This window comes from Tiliqua scincoides, chromosome 4 (assembly GCF_035046505.1).
Source record: "Tiliqua scincoides isolate rTilSci1 chromosome 4, rTilSci1.hap2, whole genome shotgun sequence".
In the NCBI taxonomy this organism is placed as follows: domain Eukaryota; kingdom Metazoa; phylum Chordata; class Lepidosauria; order Squamata; family Scincidae; genus Tiliqua; species Tiliqua scincoides.
Genome location: NC_089824.1, coordinates 182,947,829 through 182,970,353, shown reverse-complemented (window position 1 = coordinate 182,970,353; position 22,525 = coordinate 182,947,829). Strand labels below are relative to the sequence as shown.

The following is a 22,525-nucleotide window of genomic DNA, read 5'->3' as shown; positions in this document are numbered from 1 at the left end:
TTCATTTCTAAGCATCCTCCGATCCAAAATTCATGCCCATCATTTTATATTACAGACACACACATGGCTTCCTATTGATGACTTCCAACAACATGCAAAGCCATGTATTTGCTCTGAAGGAAACCCATAGGATTGACTGCCATGGTGGGTTCTTGTTTGAACATAAAGTCTTCATTTGCCTGAGCTGCAATCCTGCATCAAGTTCAAGCCTCCACAACTTGTGAACCATGAAACGTATAGGCAGCAACTGTTATCCTGCACACGCCTGATCTCATCTGATCTCGGAAGCTAAGCAGGGTCAGGCCTGGTTAGTACTTGGATGGCAGACCACCTGGGAATACCGGGTGCTGTAGGCTTATACCATAGCCTTTCGAGACTGAAGGTGGCCAACCAGCCAATGCAGCAGCTTACCCACTGCTCGTGTATGGTAGGCCACCAAAGCACAAAGAACTGAGAGCAGCATTAGAGACTTTTCCCTGGCTTGCAGCAGGTAGAAAAGGTGACCAAGTAACAAACAAACAGGGAATGCATGAATAGGATGGTAACAGTTTCCACATAATTCTTCCAAAGTCTCAGTCAGTCCGCTTTTGACTGCATCACAGCACTTTAGTAATGGCCACCCGTCTCTCCCCAGCGAGTGGTACCAAAGATGCCTTTTCATGTTAATACACTAGTTGGTACATGTCCAATCCAAGGGCCATAAACTGTGGCCTAATTTGGCTGTTTACCAAGCGCTTTGCAGACTTCAATGAGCCGCACATGGCAGGTGAGCCAAAAAGGAAAGGCACAATCCCCACCCCCAGGAGAGAGCTTTTTTCCTGAGCCAAATATTGTCACTGAGCCAAACATTGAAACCCACACAGTATCCTTTGAATTTCACTTTTTTCACCCGAGTCGGTTCCTGCTACATTTTGCACAGCAAGCCTGTGTCCCCATGGCCTTCCCTGCTTTTCATTGTCCTACTTTTTCTGTGCATGCTTCTTTTTCATCTGGGCACCTTTCCAAACAGTGCTGCTTTGATCAGGCCCAACTAATGTCAATGATTTGTTTCAGGGCACACCATTTCCCATGCCTTCAGATCATTTCAGCGGCCTCCTCAGGAGTCTGTTTGATAGGATGACACACATATGAAATAGGCAGAGCCACTAGTGTGCTGTTTTGCAGTGATTATTTGGTATGTGGGCATAGCTGATGCTACCCTGCTGAGCCACCTGATGTTCTAATGGGGCCTAAGCAGAACGTAAACACGCAGAACTTAGAGGGAAATGGTGTTGTTTACTTTGAACACCTCATCCCATCCTAACACTCAAGGTTATCAAAAGCAAAAATAGAATGCTGAGACCTCCAGTGGCATAACTGGTTCAACAGGGCACAAACAGACACTAGACGTGTGGTTAAATGTGCAGTATGGCCTGATAGAAGGAATGTTCTCCTCATGTGATATTATTGATCCCAATCATAGGTCCAGCACTTACTATTTTTTTTGTTTTTAAAAGCCTTCTGTAGAAAATGAGTGGTAGCATTTTTTTAAAACTAAAAATAGCAAGCAGGAGGGCTGTGATCAGGTTCAAAATCATGGTGTGGGGCAAGTACTACAGTTCCCCTAAACCTTGTGGTTATTCCAGATTTTACTGCTCCCCTGCGTTCAATTATTAAAGAAAACTACCTCCCATTGGGCCACGATGCATGTTTAAACACATGTCTAATTTGACTCTTAATGTTTACACTGAATAACCTCAAATGTAATCCAGCCAGAGCTAAGAGCTTATGATAAGAGAGGAATAAGCCTGTGCTTAAATCTACCACTGAATTCAGTGGGACTCTCAAGTGCTTAACTTTGACTGGCTCACTTAAAAAGTAAATGCTAACAAAAGTAACATAAAAAACAGTCTTACTTAAATAGCATCTTTACAAAACCAGCCTATTTACAAAAAATGCTACTGTGATAAAAACAACCCACCGTGCTAAGTTTAAAATGAATGTATTTGAAGAGGAAAGCTTCCGCATAACATTTCCATTTAAAATATAAACATCTGCAAAAAAATAAAATATTATATGAGGTGAGTATGATGTAGGTTGGTCCAGATAACAGCAAGATTCCTGCCAGCATTGTATTTTTTTATTTTTTATTCCCAAAATGAAGCCCTTACTGGCAGAGTTTCTGCAGGCTGATGCAGAGAGCGAATCACACAAAAGGATTCTGTGTACTGGTAAATATAGGATGCATGCACTACAAATCTTGGAACATGTAGTAGTTGTGTCCAGGGCAGATGACAGAGTGTTAACTTGCACTCTAGAGTTAACCAGAGTGACTACAACAGCAATTTTCAGCCTTTTCCAGCTTATGGCACACAGATAAGACACTAAAATTGTCAAGGAACATCACTAGTTTTTGGACAATTGACAAGGCACACCACACTGCTGGTGGAGGGTTTGTATCCCCCACTGGCCCTACTAATAAGTGTCCCTCCCAACCTCCTGTGACACATCTGCAGACCATCCATGGCACACCAGTGTGCCACAGCGCACTGGTTGAAAATCACTGGACTAGAGGGGCTAGAGCAGTGTTTCTCAAACTGTGAGTCAGGACCCACTAGGTGGGTTGCAAGCCCCATTTCAGGTGGGTCCATTCATTTCAATATTTTGTTTTTAATATATTAGACTTGATGCTACCATCATACGTGACTGGTTGGTTGGTTGGAGATCAGATGAGATCAGGCACGTGCAGGGTAACCGTTGCTGCCTCATATCCTGCACATGCTGGATCTTGTCTGATCTCGGAAGCTAAGCAGGGTCAGGCCTGGTTAGTACTTGGATGGGAGACTGCCTGGGAATACTGGGTGCTGCAGGCTTATACCATAGTCTTTCTAGACTGAAGGTTGCCAACCAACCAAAAATGACTGCATTTGGAGAAATGTTACCTATCTGTACTTCTAACAAACTACTATGTATATTCTTTTAACAATGATAGTAAATGGGACTTACTCCTGGGTAAGTGTGGGCAGGATTATAGCCTAAAAATTTTCTTGCTTGATGAGGTCACTTCCAGTCATGACATAACTTCCAGTGGGTCCTGACATTCTCATTCTAAAAAGTGGGTCCCAGTGCTAAATGTGTGAGAACCACTGACTAGAGTGTTAACCAGAGTGACAACTTGCAAGAGTTTGCTCCAGTTTCTTTTCCAACCATATGAGGCACTCATCTTCAGCTTCTGTCTCCAGGTATCTCTTTGCAGCAGTCCTGACAGGTAGGCCAGCATGTGCCTCCTTTTTCATCTGTAATTTAATTCTGAAACAGAAACAACAAGTTATGTCAATGTTTGTCTCATAATAGTGGTGGTGGTGATTTGGGGCTTCATAAATGCAAAATGAAATTGATTTTCAAATCCTAAAGGCAATGCAACATGCCTTTAGGAAAACACCATCAGGGTCATCAATAATTAGCACCATCAGCACATGTGTAAACATTTTAAACCAACTTGCAAAAAATAAGCCAAGACTAAATTGAGGGAGAGAGGGGAGCTCATCCATCACCAGTCAGAAGAATTTGTGCACTCATATAATAATCCATTGTTTGCATTACTATGAAGTCTTCCTCCTAAGCTGATAATCTTCCATTAAGATGATGGTATGTGATATTGTAGTAAGAAAGAGTTAATTTGATGCACAACAATATCAAATCAGCATGACCATTTTTGAGTGACTAACAGTTCAATCCAACATAACTCCTCCCCCTGCAGCTACGCCAGTTAGAGCGCATTGCATCCATAGGATAGTTTTGAACCACAGAAGCCTACTCAAAGTAAGGGAACATCTGTTCCCTTGCCCTGCAGCAAACCTGTGCTGCCCCAATTGGTCTACTCAGATGTGCACCAACAATTTTGCTGACACATGTCCAAGTGGAACGGGGTAGATGGATCGAAACCGGGAAGAGAGATAGGGTATTGGCAGAGCTGCCATCACTGATAACTGCCCCTTCCTGTCCTTGACACAGGGGGTAAAAAGGGCAAAAATGGAAATAAGGGGGAGACTGGGGGAGAAAGAGGGGAAGGTTGGGCAGTTAGAGATATCCCTCTCTCTTGGGTAAGGTTGGGCGAGAGATACCCCTGCAGCTGCTCACTGTAGCTTGAACCGAAGGCTGCAGGCAAGGAGAGAGGCCATGGGTATGCCAGTGGCCAGTGGTATGCACTAAACTCACTTGTGATGGGGGAGCTCTTCCCCCTACCAATAAACAATCTTGATCTTGAGCTTGTATGCTGAGGGAATGCTGCTCCTTTGGGCATACAGGTTGAGTCTCATTATTCGCTAGGGTTCCATTCCCAGAACTCACATGGATGGCAAAAAAAAAAAAAGCACTAAAGCAAATCAATTTAAAAAACAAAGTTTCTTTGCTTTGTGATTTAAAAACAGCCTTGCTGACCTTTGTGATGTTAAGCTAGAGTCATTAAGAGGACAATCCAACCATCAACACGGGAAACCTCACCCGGCCCGGACACGGAAAGGATTGACAGATCGATAGCTCTTTCTCGATTCTGTGGGTGGTGGTGCATGGCCGTTCTTAGTTGATGGAGCGATTTGTCTGGTTAATTCCGATAACGAACGAGACTCTGGCATGCTAACTAGTTATGCGACCCCCGAGCGGTCGGCGTCCAACTTCTTAGAGGGACAAGTGGCGTTCAGCCACCCGAGATTGAGCAATTAAAATTTTTTGGGGTACAAGCCATGATGTGTATGCGCAACCTCCTGATTTTAGGAATGGGTTAAGTCAGAATGCCAGATGTAGGGGAGAGCACCAGGACGAGGTCTCTTGTTATCTGGTGTGCTCCCTGGGGCATTTGGTGGGCCGCTGTGAGATACAGGAAGCTGGACTAGATGGGCCTATGGCCTGATCCAGTGGGGCTGTTCTTATGTTCTTATCAGTCTCTCTCAAGGTGCTTAGAAATGCTTCACTCCGACCCCTCCCTTCACCAATGCAAAGTATCTTTCTTTCAAGTGCTCAGGGGGAAGGGAGGGGTCTTGGGCTGAAGCTGCCTGAAGAGAGAATGATTGATGGATTGGTAGCCTGCTGCCCTCTCTCTCTCTCTCTCTCAGTCTCTCTCTCTCTCTCTCTCTCTCTCTCATTGTTTTCCTTTAATTTAAAGGGCATGTCTCAATGAATTGAGAAAAATCTATGGATGATTAGGTTATACCTGTAACTGTCTGTAACACGACTGTCTCTCTCTATGACAGGAAGAAAAGTGGTTTTTTAAAACTGTAATTTTAAAGGGATGCATTTGTCCCCTTCTCCAGGGATCAGCACAGCCCCTCTCATTTGCAGTGGCCATTCATGTTGAGTCAAATCCATGTATAAAAAATCTGTGTATAACAGGGCTGGACCTCTACCTGGATGGGAGGGAAGTGAGAAAGGCTACCTTGGTTTCACCTCAGTTTTTTTGGGGGTGGGGAGGTGGGGGAGAGAGAGAGAGAGAGAGAGAGAGAGAGAGAGAGAGAGAGAGAGAGAGAGATGTTAAGTCTGCCCTGTGGGTTGTGAACCTACACGGGCCCATCACATCCTGCCGTCTAAGTGCCAGGCTGGACAAGACTTCTGCTTGGTGCATTGCATGGAGTGCCACCCAATGTGCTATCCCCACTTATACCTCCCCATAGGGTCAGAAAGGGATGTGCTTATGTGCTATCCCCACATCTTATACTTCCCCATAGGGACAGAAAGGGAGAATGCTGCCTACATGCATAAAATATGCATGTAGTCACAAAACATGAGATTAATTTTCTTAATACATCAGCAGTGCAGTTTCAACCTATACAAGTTGGCTTCTAGTTGCATAGGTAGCATTCACCCATTCTGACTTTGCCTGGATGTGCAGGGATTGCAGAGGCTGGTCCGACATACTGGATTGGTAGAGAAATAGGACTCACATTACTCTCCTCCTTGCAATGGACTGGTTTGGGGGAACAGTATCATCTGATCTGGCCCCACCCTAGGGCCACCACCACATTTTATGACTATGGGAGTTCCATAAATTAATCACAGTGTGAAGAAGCACAGTTTTTTTCTGTACTAAATCTACTATCATGACCCCCTTACTTCAATCATCCCCTTTTTGTAAGATCATGAATTGTACTGCTGAGACATCTCCTTTGCCCTCACTGTGTTAGCCCACTTGCAAGAATCACAGGCTGCTCATGCATAAAAGATTTCTCTCTTTCATTGTTCCTTCCTGGAGCAAAGTTGCTAAGTTGTTAATCACTCGGACCTTTAAATACTCAATCTAGCTCTGAAAAGGCCCCATTAACACAAAGTCCATTTACTAAAACAGAATGCCTTGGAAATAGCTCTTCCATATGTTCAGCCACATAGGCTTATTAATAGCTCAATATTCAGTAGCTGAAAAAGAGGCAGCCCCAGGCAAGGAGGCATTTTAATAACAAAAGGCCACCATTGTGTGTCAACACAGAATTCTTTCAATAGCCAGAGACCAGCCAGAAGGATTAGACAATAAAAGGGCACATCCTTAATATGCCGATTTCCACAATGTGTGTCCAAAAATTGTACGTTCAGACAAATGTTGGCCTAATAGACAGAAGCCTGACAGAAGGAGGCAAAAATGAAAGCACATGAGAATAACCTGGATTCCAGCACCAATTGTCTGTTGGCTGAAAGCACAATGGAAGCCACTCAGCACTAGGGAGAAATACTGACAGGAAGGAAACATGAAATGCTCTGGGACTTCAAAGTGGGGATGAGGGTGAATTAAATGACAACATTCATTTGGCAAATGTTAGCAAAAAAGTTTCACTCCCCCTCCCCCTTTTTATAATATTTAACCAAGAGAAAAGGAAGAAAAGTTTGGTGTGACTGTCAGTATGACGGCAAAAAAAAAAAAAAAAAAAGTATGCAGCACAAATACCTTGCACTTCATGGTATTCATGGTGCAACCACCTAAATGTATGTACAGTAAATCATTCTTGTTCATTGAGATTTCTGGTTGAATGTTGTGCATTGCTCATAAGCCGTTTGGATAATGAGGCTACAATGAATAGGAGCAAGACCTTTGGATCCCTACAGTTGATAGTTTACGACAGGGGTTGGCAACCTACGGCCTGTGGGCCTAATCTGGTTGTCATCCCCCAAAGTCATCTGGCCCACGTGGAGCTCAGCTTGGGAGATTTTCTCTCCTGCCCAATTTGCTGCACACAGATAGGGCATGGATGCACCCGTGAAGTATCATTGTGTATCTTTAATTAGCCACTGTGACTTTATGCCATCAATTGCATGCACACATATGTACATAGATAGGGTACATCTACATTACCTACCTAAACTGGGTGAATAGTAATCCCTTTTTGCTAGAAGACACTGACAGAACTCTTCCCCAACAATATTCCCACAAATCAGAAGGTGCCACCTGCCTTCCTTACGTCATGCCTAGAGATGGGGCAAGACTGTTGTCCTGGGGGGACCAGGCATCTTTGAAAATGTTCAATGCTTTCATCAAACTACAATCCCCAGGTTTCTTTGGGAGTTGCCCAACTTTTCCCTCTTGGAATGTCTCAGTGCCCTCACACTAGCAATTAAATTCATCAGGCATGTGATGTTGCTGCTGGTCATGATTCTTAAGGTGCTGGATGTTTGGTTTCGTGGCAACCAACTCCCTTGAATCCCGAATATAAGGCGTTCCTTTTCTGCTCACCCTGCCAAATACGGTCTATTGGAACTGCTTTTAGGGCAGAGATCTGAAGTCCTGGAGAGCTATGGCCGGTCTGGACCAAGAATAATGATCTGGATGGACCATTTGTCTGATCCAGCATGAGGCAGCCTTCTATTCATTCATTCATTCATTCATTCATTCCTTCAAATAATTTCTATTCCGTCTTTCTCCCACACATTGGGCTGCCTTACAACATAAAGGGCGCAATCCTAATCCCTTATGTCAGTGCTTTCCAGCACTGACATAAGGGCAATGCAGCTCTGAAATAAGGGAACAAACATTCTTTACTTTGAGGAGGCCTCTGTGAGTGGCACCCAACTGCAGGATGCAGCACACGTCCCATTGGCACCGCTATGCCAGTGCTGGAAAACACTGACATAAGGGGTTAGGATTGTGCCCACAGTTAATTAACAGTAAGGGGTTCGTATTGCGCCCAAAGGAGGCTTACAACATAAAAACAGAATAAAAAGTGAAAGATTAAAACTCATTTCTGCTCAGCCCACAGGTGTACACATTTGATCCCTGTTGTGTATGTGCAACGTTGGGTAGAAATGGCTTAAAACAATACTAAAACATAAAACAAAACAATAAAACAGATCAGACCCCAACGGATCAAGCAAAACTATTAAAATTACATTCATTAAAAGTTAATACGCCTGGCATGTTTGCCCTTACCTGTGCCTTCTATATGCAGGTGGGCAGGCATGAAAACATGCTTTGTTAACCTTGGCTATCATATCCCCCTCACTCCAAACCATGATTGTTCCAGCAACGAGATTTTTAGTGGAATTTGTCCTTACTCCCCAGGGAATATGACTTTTCTTTTTCCAGGTGCTCAAGCATTCAGATTTCATCAGGTTTCAGATTTATTATTTATTATTGATTCTCTCTTTACTTGTTCTCTGGGGCACCTGGAAACCATTATTGGTTAAAAGCTTTCCTTTACAATGTGTGTATTCTGAGCCCATGCTTTGGTTTATGACTATTTCATTATAAAAACATCACCAGGGCTCAAGGTCTAATTCTCTCCCAATTCCAATGCACAAGCTCATTCTGCATCATACATATAGCATGATATATGATATAGTTCTTTCCTACATTCAGTACAGGGGCCTGTACTTCATTTCTCATTATCTCATCTGAAAAAGGTACAAGGCTGGAAAAGATGCAGAAAATGAGCAAAGCTGGTTCCAAACTAGGCATGCACTCAGAGTCATGAGGTGAGGGGTGTGCTCCAACCAGAAAGTTCTCCTTTTATCCAAAACTATTTATGTGTGTACAGGGAGGGAGGACAACTGCATAACCCTGGCCACAACTGGGACAGGCAAGGAAGGGAAAATTCATTTTGTCAATTCACCACTCCCAGAGCAAATTGCAGAGCCAGGGAAGCAATTTCCAAGAATGGGCAAAACCAGCACAGCTTGACTCCAGTAGAGTCTAAAGTCATCATCCGGTAGCAACTTGACTCGAAAACGAGTCTTAACGGGGGCACTTCTCAAGTCACCTTTTCACGACTCTAAAGGACTCAAGTCGAGTTGCCCCCTTTAAAAAGCCCGCTGTGGAAAAAGGGACTGCTACCGGGTTGTGTGTGTATGTGTCAAAGTTCTCTTTAAACAATGCCCTGATGTCCCCAGCCATCTGTAAACAGGGCGGGAGGGGGTAGGACAGACTGTGTGAGACCAAGGACAGAAGCGGCAAGAGGGAGGAGGGTTACACACAGCAGCTGTGAGGCTTACCAGGACGACCTGATCCTTGGCAGCTCTACTCAGTAGTCCCACAGCAGCCGGTCATTCAATAAGCCTGCAGGAGCCATGCCATGAATTTCTCCAGGATGACTAGGAACTGCCCCATCTTCTCCCCTCATTTGTCCAGGGAAAAAAAACTCCCTCCCCTCTCTAGGTTTCTATAGCCAACCATAAGGCAAGAACAACCTTGGCTCCTCCTTCTGCCCTCTCTCAGTCAAAGAAAATATCAGAACACCCATTCTTTGTCCAATGATCATAGGTTCTTTCCTTCCTATCAGAGATGGGCAAAAGAGCTTTCTCCAGACACCTTTGCCTTTCCTGGGATTCTGCAGCCAATCATAAGGCAAGGACCCCATTGGCTCCTCCTTCTGCCATAGCTCAGCCAAAGAAAATATCAGATGTCCATCCTTTGTCCAATATTCCTTCCTATCAGAGATGGGCAAAAGTTCCAATCCCTGGCAATTTCTGCAGGAAAATAGCATGGGGGAGGGGAGAATGACCCTTTCCCCTCCCCACATGCCTCAGCACTGCCCCTCCCAAGAATTATTTGGGGAAAAATAGGCACTTCTGGTTGCAAGCAGGACTCTTGTGCAAGTAGCAGCATAGCAAGAGGGGTGCAAAATGCTAAGTCTTTCACAGCGTCAGACTCTCTGGCTACCAGAGCCAGTTGGGACAGCGAAAATAGAGATACCTCCACATTGTTTCCCTGCCCCATCTGGCTCCATTGGCAAGGGGGAGGGGACGCTTATATGATACAGCCCAGTGCCATGAAAGACTTGGCGTTTTGCACCCCTCCCACTACGCTGCTGTGTGCAATCATTTTCACACACATCTAATTTGATCCTAAAATGATCTAAAAGCTGGAGCACTTATGAGAAAAGGCTAAAAGCTTTTCCGTTCTTTTGATCAGAAGAAGCAACACCCTAAAGATTTATTATACAATTAGGAAGGGTGTGTAGAAAGAATCTCTCCCCCCCCCCCCCCAATACTAGACCCAATCCAGGACTCAATTTATGACCCAATTCTATCTAATTCTGCACGGTGATGCAGGTGGGACTTCCACTGCATTCCATGGAGGTGTTTTGGCTGCTGGAGGTCTCTTTGTGGCTGCTGGAGGTCTCTTTGTGGATATTGGCCCCTTGTGCCAGGGTAAGCCCCAGTAGCCTCTATGGGTCAGCTTGGGCCTGTGCCAGTTCAATTGCTGGCACACTGAACCAGGAAGGCAGAACATACCCAGGAAGACGGTCAGGATTTGGTGTGCACTCTCCTTCCCACCCGTTCTGCCCATCCACTCCCTCGCTAGAATTTTAAAAAGCAACAAAGAAGGAATAGACTGCTGTAACATGGCATCCTGTGTCATGCCTGATACTTGACAAGCCACAGATAAAAACAAATGAAATACCTTCCAACATATTTCTAGGCTTTTGAAGCCGTTACAGTATTTTAATGAGCATTCTAATTTTCAGATGAATGTTTTCTATTGTACCGCGTGGCCTTCCTAATGACTGTGCCGATAGAGAGATGCATGTTGAAGAAGGAAACCACTTTCTGTAGAAATAAGTTTGAGCAACTTCCAGCTCTGCCCAATTAATCTGATTGCAGAGTGATATTTTTCTTTCTTTCCTAAAACACAGCAGAAGAATAAAAGGAAATGCATAGTGAAGGTGGTGACTGGTGACTGGTGTGTTGCTATGTGCAACGCATCTGATCAGGTGTTGTTTCCTTAGAGTTCAAATAAGATTTTTTCAGGCCACGCATGGGGTGCGGCAGGATTCTGTTCACTAGCTATGCCCCCTGACACTGAAACGCCCACTGGCCCCAACCCCTGACAGTTGAAAATTCAGCCATTATATGCAAGGGGCCCTCTGCATATATACCAGTTGCAGTCTTGGAGGGCTCCTTCCCACAATTTGGTTGGAGCCAATAATGTGAAGCAACCCTCTGTATGTACAACATAGCTCCTTGCAGGCCATCTGCTAGTGGGTCATGGCTCAAATGTGTGGCAAACAGGTGTTTCAGCATCAGGGACATGGCTTGTAGGTATGATTCCATACCTTCCACAAAATCACTGACCACTTGGAAAGCTTATCAATTTGTTCTAACCTTTTGTTGTAGGACAGTCGTTCTCAAACATTTTTGACTGGCGGCTCCCTTGATCTATGGAGCCATTGGCCGCAGCTTCCCCTTAGGGCTACAATCCTGTTCATTGTTAGGGAGGTAGATTTTTCACAAGGACTCCACGGCTCCCTTGGCTAGTTTCCGCAGCTCCCCAGGGAACCACGACTCACAGTTTGGGAACCAGTGGGCTAGGATTATTCCATTCAGATAAACACAGTAAGTATGGATATTTGAATGTACCATTTTACAGAATATCTGCAGGTAGTAGATATCTACCTACATTGCTCTTCTGATGAAAATAAATATCATCCTGTCATTTTTTCATACATGTGTATATTTTCTTTATACATACCTCTCTGTAGGAAAAAAAGTCACCCACCTTCCCCCCCCCCCAAAAAAGTAAAGTGTTAATCTCCTTTATGAGACCTGCACTTCCCCTCTTTTAAATCATCACTGTTTTAAAACAGTAAATGCAAGATCATTGTAGATAACTGAGGAATGAGTTGATAGGCAGTAATTGTGGCTCCTAATAGTTCTATCATAGTGATTTGAGACTCTCCATTCTGATAGCTGGGAATACTGAGATAATCAAGTGAATGTTTCTGGGCTACATTCACTACAGTTTTGTGAATTACATTGTGTTTGTTTTGGCATAAGCAGAGATTTCTGCAGACTATAAACGGAAATGTCTTCTGCAGACTATAAACGGAAATGTCTTCGGTTTCAGCTAGTGTAACCAGAGAGTCTTGTGGACTAAGTATTTGAATATTTGATCTAATATTTCCACTTCCATGGGCATGAAAAGCAATAATTCATTGCATCAAGCCTTTGGGATACAGGATCATGGCATATCAGAATACCAGTGGCTGCTATTATATGACTGTTGTAGGCAAGTGAATTTGCTTGAGTCTTCTTGTGTCAGTAGTTTGATGGCTTTCAGAACAGCTGTTAGCGCCAATCAGGCGCTAGCAGCCGATTGCCCCCTCCCTGCCTCGTGCTCCAGGGCTGAGGCTTGAGCCGCGATTGGGCGAAGCGGCTGGGGAGGCGGGACTTGAGCTCCAGCAAAGAGCGCGCGCTCTGGCTGGAGCTCAGTTTGCTCCCGGCTGGCAACAAGGACGGATGGAGCAGCTGGGCGAGCGCGTGGCCTCTCCCCGTTTCCCCTAGGGAGCGTGGGTGGCCTCAAAGGCAGGGAAGAGCAGCATAGAAGCAGCTAGGGCGCTGGAGGAGGCTCTTCGTTGAGGCTGTAGTGCCCTGCCCTGCTGGCGTGGTGGTTCCTACGACTGGCTTCTGAGCGAGTGGGAGTGAAGGAAGCACACCTCCTCCCCCATTTTGTGCTGGTGTAGCACTTGTATCCTCTGTGAATCTAGTACATGGGGGGGTGGTTTTCACACGGCGGTTGGCGGCAGCACTCCGTTGTGGGACCCAGGCCGTGTGGAGGACAGCGTGGAGGACGCGGAGGACAGTTTGGAGGATGGGTAGGACAGCACAGAGGACCGCGCGGAGGATGCGGAGGGCTGCGCGGAGGACAGCGTCCACCTGTGCCCGAGAGGAGTGGAGAGAGTGTCGTGGGAGTGATGGGGAGTGGGCTTCTTCAGCCTCCTCTGTTGTTTTGTGCTTTGTGCACCTGTATCCTACTATGAAATTTAGCACTTGGGCGGGGGGACACTTCGTTTACAGGTTCCCTATGGGTGAGAAAGCCAGAATAAGGGCGGTAATGCCCCCCCCAGGCGTCCGGCACCCCCTCCCTCCCCCTGCATGCCTTCTCCAGAGGATGAGGAGGTTTAGGGCGAGTTGAGGGCGCTTCTTGCGCGCTCTGAGGCTAGGGAGAAAGAGAAAGCTCTCTGAGGGGCCGGTAAAGGCGATGGAGGCGGAGTTCCCGGTGCAGCCACGCCACTTCGCAGGTCTACCTGATAGGGGCAAAGGAGTCGTCTCAGGGAACTCTTGTCTTCCGGGAAGCGAGCAAGGGGACAAGGGGGTGAGGACGTTTCAGATTCTTCCATGCAGGGGGACATTGCTCCTGATGTGGAGATCACAGGCACCACGCTGGCAGCACAGAAGGGTGCTCAGCCCGCGCCTGGCGCTGCAGATGAGGTGAGGATGGATGCTGGCAGTAGCATTGGCTCTGTATGGCACGAACGGGAAGGCATTGTGGTGCCTTCTGTCGCCTCAGGGGCGCAAGGGTGGCCTTGGTCTCCGTGAGGGGCCCCCTACCCAACATCTGCCTGGAGGGCCTCCAGGATGGCATGGGGTGCTCACTCCGATGGCGGGCACCTTATAGCCAGGAGCAAATCGGAACCCAGCAAGGCACCTAACAGTGCCGCATGGGTTCATAACCCGTGGTCTTGCTTCACATTCCACGCCTCGGGAAAGTGTGGTGGGAACAACTGCACTTTCCTGCACACATGTGGTCTGTGTGGGGTAATGCATCCGGTGTTTTCCTGCCGGAAGCTGGGGAGGTCCAGGCCAAGCACAGGGCAGCAGCCCAGGTGGGGCCAAAGGGGGGGGCTCTTCCCCCCTTCTCCCCCCCAATAGCAAGGGGGCCAACACCGATTAATTTGCCCCAGTTCACGTTTGTAGTGGGCTAGTCGCCCTGATAAAGTTGCAGCTGTTCGTTTGGTGGAGGTTTTATCCTGGGGTTTTCGAATTCCGGCAGTAAAGCCAGTTGGGCCTGTGCTGTCAGAGAATTTACATTCTGTTAAAGGCTTGAGCATATTTTAGGAATGAGATAGTAAAGGAGGTTGAGGCTGGTAGGGTGGTCGGCCCCTTCTCGACCTTTCCTATTCGAAAGCTGAGGGTCTCCCTGTTGGGGGTTGTTTCTAAGAAGGCTCCAGGGGAGTTTAGGATGATCCATCACCTCGTCCCCGGAGGGTAGCTCCGTGAATGACGGCATTCCGAGCACTATGTGCTCGGTTAAGTATACTTCATTAGATCACGCTATAGGGTGGCGGTGATCCTGTGGTAGGGGCGCATTGATGGCCAAGGCAGACATTGAGTCAGCCTTTCGCCTACTTCTGGTCCATCCCGATGACTTTTGTCACTGGGGATTTTGTTTCAAGGGCGCCATTATGTGATAGGGCGCTGCCCATGGGGTGCGCTATCTTGTGTGCCCATTTTGTGCGTTTAGTGCCTTTCTGGAGCAGGCGGTCCAGTTTAGGACTGGAATATTTTTCACGACTCATTATCTTGATGAATTTTGTTTATGGGTCCGGAAGGTATTGGAACGTGCAAGATGCTGCCCTCGAGTTCATGTCTTCATGTGAGCAGTTGGGAGTTCCCCTAGCACGGGATATAAACAAGGGCTCTGCCACTCAGCTTATATATCTGGGTATTGAGTTGGACACAGTCAATTAGTGTAGCAGGCTCCCTGAGGCTAAGCTGCACAAGCTGGAGGAGTTGCTCAGACTGGCTCTGGTGGCTAAGAATCTGACTCTAAGGGAGTTGCAGGTGCTCGTAGGTAACCTGAACTCTGCCTGTCAAGTAGTGGCACCGGGCCGCGCCTTTCTAAGGCGCTGGGTGAGGCTCTGGCCGGATTGCACGGGCCTTTTCACCGCACCCGAGTCACGGCTGCCCTGCAGGGCGGCGTGGCGATGTGGCTTCAGTTCCTCATCCAGTTTAATGGCGTCTCCTTGGAGGACTCAGAAGCTGGTCGAGGCTGAGCTGCAGGTGCAGTCTGGCGCGGAGGGTGGTCATGGGTTTAGAGTTTATGTTAGGGGCCGCTGGTGCACTGCGTGCTGGCCAAGTGACTGGGTGCGTGCAGGGTTCGCCAGGGACCTTACGTTTTGGTCTTTTCCCCATCCTTGTGGACATGCATATATGGGCTCATGAGTTGACCAACTCGGTTTTTCATTTCTGGTGTGATAACTAGGCAGTAGTGGTGGTTATCAACCAGCAGACATCCAAGTCCCCTAGTGTTAAGCGGGATGAGAGCTTTTGTTCTCCAGTGCTTGTTGATTAATGCTCTCTTTATGCGAGGCACGGCCCGGGGTGCAGAACGGCATTGCTGACGCTCTCTCTCATTTTCAGGAGGAGTGTTTCTGGCTGCTGGCTCCAGTGGCTCCATGTGGACCCAGAATCCATGCCCCTATGGCTGTGGAGCCTTGGCTCAGTTCTGCCCAAGCTTTGATCTGGGCATCCAGATCAGATTACCAGGGTCAGTTAGAGGAGGAAGGTTCAGGATTTCCTGGCCTTTCGCGGGCAGCAGCGTCTGGCGGACGCATGGCCAGTGCCATGCACCACTTGATGCGCTTGGTTCTTGCCCTTAGGACAAGGGGGATCTCAGCGCGCTCAATCTCAGTCTATTCGGCGGTTCTCTCATTTCAATTCAAGGCCCTGGGGTGGGCTGTTAGCACCTCTGCCTTTAGGGTCCGGGGGATGCTGGAAGGAGTCAGGCGGCATGCCCCGGTGGTTCGGGATGCCTGGAGACCGGTCACCCCAGACCTATCGAGCAGCTTATGTGTGGATTTCAGTCTGCACTGTGCATCGCGATATGAAGCCATGCTTTCAAGGCTTGTTGCCTGGTGCTGTTTCGGGGCTTTCGCCCCAGTGAAGTCTTGTCTGTTTCTGAGGCTTCTCCTGGGGGCAGGGCCTTGCGATGGGATGATTGTCAGTTGGGTGTTAACCATCTTTTCTTTCTTGTTAAGGTACTCTACAACTGACCAGAGAGGTAAGGGCCAGTGGGTCCATCTGAAAAGAGTGGCCTGTGAGGTCATCTGTCTTGTCCAGGCGGTGGTGGAATACTGCTGAGTGGCGCCCTGCGGAGAGGGGCCTTTCTTCCGTCATCAGGATGCTCCCCCACTGACTGTGTACCAGTTTTGGGCAGTGCTCAACGCCACCCTGCGATGGCTGGGTGTAGCAGCCGGACAGTTCGACTTACATTCATTCAGATTTGGAGCCGCATCGGCGGCAGTGGGGCTGGTCTTCTGAGCGGGAGCTGTTCAGAGGATTGGGTGGTGGCGCTCTGTGGCGTTCAAGTACTATGTGCGTTGAGGTCTGCCGGGTGGGGGCCGGAACGCAGGTTATCGGGCTCCCCCAGTGGTTGGGGGGGGCGTGTTGACTGGCATTGCCAGCCTTGGTGTTAATTCCGAAGGGATGGTCCACGCTGGAGTCCCTGGTTTTGTTGCCTAGTGGCATCTTGTTACAGGGGAATCAGGAGCTTACGTCACCTTATCTGTTGCGAGTCTGCCCCAGTGACTCTGGTGAGGGTCCTAATCTGCGGTCATGCAATTGTCTTTTGGGCCAGGAAAAGAGTGCTGGCGGGCAGCTTCGGATCCCAGTTGGGACTGGGGTGGCCTGGCCAGCATCACCCGGGGCTGCCAGAAGGGGCATGCGCTAGGAGCAATTATGCCCATATTGTTCGACTGTCTTAGGTGGCACCCCTCCCGCCCCAGGTAATCGTAATGCATTTCGGGAGAACGACTTGGGCCAGAGGACTTCACTGTCGTTGAGGCTCCAGGTCCGTAGGGAGTTCTCGTTGATTAGAAGTTGGTTTCCGGGGATCGCCATCCTCCAGTCCGATCTCCTTCCCCGTCACGTTTGGCACGGGGCACGGTGTGTCCGTAGGGTCAATGTCACCAGAAAACGGGTGGACGCTTACCTGGGGAGGGTCGTAGTCGGGCAGGGCAAGGCTGTGATTCAGCGCCCTGCCATTGGGTTCCATCAGCCCGCCCTGTTTTTTCATAGTGACGGGAGTACCTTTAACCGACGGGCAATGAACATAAGAACATAAACAGCCCCACTGGATCAGGCCATAGGCCCATCCAGTCCAGCCTCCTGCATCTCACAGTGGCTCACCAAATGCCCCAGGGAGCACACCAGATAACAAGAGACCTCATCCTGGTGCCCTCCCTTGCATCTGGCATTCTGACATAACCCAAGTTACCCAAGCAAAATGATTTGCTTTTGGCCGATCTGCAGCAGGACTTGGGGGATTTTCTCCTTGTGGGGAGCGGTGAGGACAAGCACTAGGCTGTCTCTCCTACGTGCGGGGCTGGGTAGGCAGGTACTTGGCTCGGTGTTTATCCAAGGCAGCAGGGTGAGGGGTAAGCCTGGACCGCTCCTATGATGCCTGACCGGCTCCAGGAGGCAGGCAGGCGAACCCCTTGCCTGGACTGACAGGATGGTGCGGCTCGGTCGACTAGCCTGAAGTCCAGCTGCCTTGCCCCCCTTTGGGGGGTGGCGGTGACAGACCTAAGCTGGCATCTGACGGCTGGGGCCTCAAGCCAGGTAGTACGCCCAATGAGTGCGCAGGGGGAGGCAGACGGCTAGGACCGTTTCCCCCATATGGCCCCGCACGATTGATGTTCAGATTGCCCTGCTGCAGTTAAAGTTCAATAAAGTGATCCATTTTCATCCAAGCCGAAGTCTGGTGTCTTTATTGCGGGTGTGGGGGTAATGGGCTAGTTTCTCTCCTACTAGCTATTTTTGGAATATGCATGGTCTTAAAAAAAAAATCACGAGGAAGGAAAAGGTTGCAACAATAAATTCTTGCTTCCTGTTAATATAAAATTATGATTCTCTGGGGTCTTTTCATGAACTTATTGATCTCCCATCCATTTAAACACAATATAGGTAAGCTTTCTTAACAGGCTCTTAGTTCTGTGGAGCATCCTCACATTGACAAGCACTTTGGCCTACAGTAGACTTGACTGTGTAGTGAATACTGCAATCCTATGCATATCTACTCAGAAGCAAGCTGCACTGAATTTCATGGGATTTACTCCCATGTAAATGTGTACAGGACTGCAAACTAATGGCCCAATCCTAATGCCACTTAACTCAGCTAGACTGAGTCCTCCCCTCCACTCTGAGCCTTTTACAGTTGTGTGTTACATTGCATCTAGCCTCCCAGTCCAGAAATAACTGGTGATGACATCATCACCAGTTACTTCCAGTTACTTCCGCTGGTACTTCCAATAGGTGGACCATGTGAACTGGTACAGCAGGGGACAAATGTTGTGAAACACTGATCCACAGCATAAACCTGTTGATTTTCAACAAATACTCATTGTAATGGAAGATCAGAAGATCATCAGGTGGATGATGTGGTGTTGACAGTGATTCCATGTTTTGACAGCTGTTTGACAGTCTGGGAAGGGCAGGGCTGGCTCCACAGCTGTAATCAATCAAGGCCAATGGGACTCTGATAGACACCTGAGCTTCATTTGTACTTGATGGGACTTTGAATGGACATGGACTGAAGAGATGGCTCAGCTGAGCCTAATTTGGACTTAACAAGGGGCTAACAAGGTAGCTCACAGCTGAGCTGCATTTTGGATTATGAGACATCCAAGGATAAAAGGCAGCTTCAGAAGAACCAAAGGCTACCCTGACCCAGAGGAGACCTGGCCTGGCTTACCTGGACTTTGACCTTGGACTGTGAGTTGGCAATCTGTATTTATTGGACTGGGACCTGACTCTGACTTTTGCTTGCTGCACTTGAGTTTAACAAGGGAAACTAATCAGCCTTAAGTGGGCACAAGGCCCAGTGGGGAGGAGCTGTGGCACAACACTCATAGCATCCATGGAAATTTCCTCTGTTTACCATTCTAGAAGTGGAAATATTTGAAGCAGTATGCAAGACAGAATATAAACATTAACATTTGTTTGTCCTAGTCAAGATTTAATGTTAAAATTAAAGCCTGAAACTTAGCTACTCATCATTGTTATGCTATATTTAATGTAGCTCAGAGTAAGAATAAATGCCAGTTGATTGTTGTCTGTAGTAGATGTACTGTGAGGATCAGTGTTATAATATAAATAATCCTAAGTGGCTCACAATACAAAAATAAAAAATTAATACATATTAAAATTCTTAATATATATTACAATAAAATATATCCACATTCAATGACTGATCTAAAAGCAAGGGTGAAAACAACCAATCAAAAGCCAGCAAACAGGCTGCAACCAATTGTAGCTTAAAAAAACATGGGGAAGGCCATAAAAATCTCATTAATAAAACCCAGACTTAAGTAGAAGCTAATTGGAATAAATGTATCTTGATAACCCACTGGAATACCATCAAGAAAGAGGAGGTTCGCAAATCCTCAGACAGGGAATGCCACAGCCTTAGTGTTGTCACTCAGAAAGCCCTTCCTCTAATCATCACCCTCGCACCTCCACAGGGGTGGCACCTGCTCTCTCTGATGACCTTAGGTGTTGGGTTGGATTATGTGGAAGAAGGCAGTCCTTCAGATAACCTGGTCCTAAGCCGTCAAGGACTTTAAAGTTAAGTACCAGAACCTTGAATTGTGCCCGGAAATGAATCAGCAGCCAGTGCAGCCCTTGGACCCATGGCCCAACAGAATCAAACTGCCCAGTTCTGGTGACAACACGAGCTGCCACATGCTGCACTAATTTCAGTTTCAAAATTGTCTTCAAGGGGCAGCCACATATAAAGTGTGTTGCAGTCATCCATCTGTGCTGTCACTGGACCATTATGTGTCGCCTGGGGCTGCTGTTGATACAACACTCTTCCTAACCTTCAGAAGAAACATCAGTATACAAAATGAATGGCTGAGTGCAATCTGAATAAGGTATAACTGGAGATCACATCAACACAATGACTTTTCTACTATAAAAGTTGCTATTCAGCTCAGTTAATTGGATTGGTCAGAGGAGGTTATCCTGCAAGTTTTCAAGCATCTTCTAGCACCTCCATTAGCAACCTCTGTGGCAGTGCAGGCAGCAAATCAAACGAAGCCTTTGCTATTTTGAGTTCCTTAAAATATTGGCTATTCAACTTCTGACACTCTCCTAAGGTGCAAGGTTTTATTTTTTTATTTCTTTTAAAGCCTTGATAGCCAGAGTGCTAGCAGGGTTCAACTTAAACATCTTGGCTGTTACAATTTTTCCTAAATGTCCCATTTCTTTATTAAACAAGTCCAAAGTCTCTTCATGCCATATTTCTGAAACTATTCTGAAATGCATCTGAACATCTTTAACATGATCCTTTAGCACTTACCATTTTAACATGATACGTTTTATTACAGACCAGAGTATTATCTAGACAGGCGACACAGATAGAGTCTCTCAGCTTTTCTAGACACTTTCATTCACCTTTATAAAATAGTGGAGACATTTTTGTGCCCAGGTGGACCCCTCACTTATTCATATAGCCCCAAAGTAGAATAAAAGCCATATTTTCAGTGCCAACTAACCCTGATGCCCTTTATTGATCTAAAACAGGGAATCATAATTTCCCCACAAATCCATCCAAGTTGTCTTGAATATGAGGAAGACAGCTGAGTAACTGGCAAAGCAGTTTGACTTAGTTCCAAGTAGGTGATGAAAAGCCATACTTTATATTCTTTTTCCTTTTCCTTCCTGAGCAGGAAGAATGGGATTTATTCAGTAAGCTACTCAAAGTTCAGTAGGTCCTGCAGAACTGTTGTGAACCTCATGAGAGTAATTTCAGGACTGTACAATAACTTTTCGGTAATGGTTCCCAGTCTTCTTTGAATATATACTGTGCAAAGTTCCTCATTCATAAGATTATGATCTAAATTAAATAGAGGACACCAATGTTGCTTTTCTGCACATGAAATTCTTCTGACAACAATATCTCAGCTAATTGTTTCCACTGTGAGAAGACGAGTGCCTGCTGACTTATTTTGGAAGCTTAGCCTTGAACTCCTACTAATATTGGAAAGTGGATCATCTGTAACTATCCTTCTGTAGTATAGGGAGAAATGTAATATCTCATGGGGAGCCCAGTCCTAACTTGCACTGGAACAGGCAAGCTGGTGGGCCTGTGCTGTATCTAGCATAAGTTTCAGGCTGAACGTGGGTCAGCTTGAGGCAAAGGGAGGCTTTTCCCCTTACCCCAGCAAGAGCCGCAGCAGCCTCTGCGTGACCTAAATCACTGGCGCAAATCCAAGCAGCCCGGAACTGCTGGGAATGGGCCTAGGATACAGCATAAGTGCTGGATCCTGGTCCCGCCTCCCGCTCCCTCCCCGCCCCAGGAATGCCCGCTGCCCTCCCCCCCAAAAGCTTTTGTTCTGTCACCACCACCCCTCCCCACACACCCCAAACCCCTCCCCGCACACCCCAAACCCCTGAGCCAGCTGAGCTCGGCCAATGCAAACTCACCCTCCCCGGAGCCTGCGTCGTCATGGGGATGCTAACACACATCCATGCGCTACCCTATCTCCCCTTATGTTGGTGTAAAAGTGCTCTATGGCACTTTCATGATGCCGTTGGGCCTGCACAAGGGATTTGCGTTGACCCAAGGGTATTTCTGGATTGCTCCCTTAGGGCACAATCCTAACCCCTTATGTCAGTGCTTTCCAGCACTGACATAATGGTGCCAATGGGACATGTGCTCCATCCTGCAGTTGGGTGTCACTAACAGAGGCCTCCTCAAAGTAAGGGAATATTTGTTCCCTTATCTCAGAGCTGCATTGCCCTTATGGCAGTGCTGGAAAGCACTGACATAAGGGGTTAGGATTGCGCCCTTAGTTGAATTCCTAATAGGAGTGCTAGTATATAATGCAAGTCTGAGTGTTTTTGAGTATCTTCTTGAGTTTTTGAGTTATTTCCCCCAGCTGGTAACTGCTCCCTCCCTCTAGTTCAAAAATAGCCAAAAGGCCACTGAGTTTTTTTAAATGTGTAGTTCTTCAACTATATTACACAGCCCTTTACAAGAATGGTTCTATCTTCTCTTCTATCTTCTATCTTCAGTAGGTCTGGCTCCAGCCTTTGTAGTGAGCAGGATCTGTACCCATTACTCTTTTCCTTGTGAAAAATGGGAAATACTGTTACCAAGTGACCAACAATAACTGAAAGTAAAATATTTCTTGGTCTTCCCTGGGCATACTGTTTTATACTGCATCATAACCAGAGGTAAGGCTTTCCATCTATTGGATTAAGCCCAGCATCAGCAAAGTGAGTCCACCATCTCTCAGCTGAAGCTGAACTGAATCCATCAAATGAGTGCCATTAGTGATCACAAGTC

General features: G+C 47.0%; 1 pseudogene; it reads left to right on the top strand.

Moving 5' to 3' along the window:
- The first annotated feature begins 239 nt into the window (after window positions 1-239).
- LOC136650671 (5S ribosomal RNA) lies at window positions 240-356 on the top strand (annotated as a pseudogene).
- The last annotated feature ends 22,169 nt before the right edge of the window (window positions 357-22,525 follow it).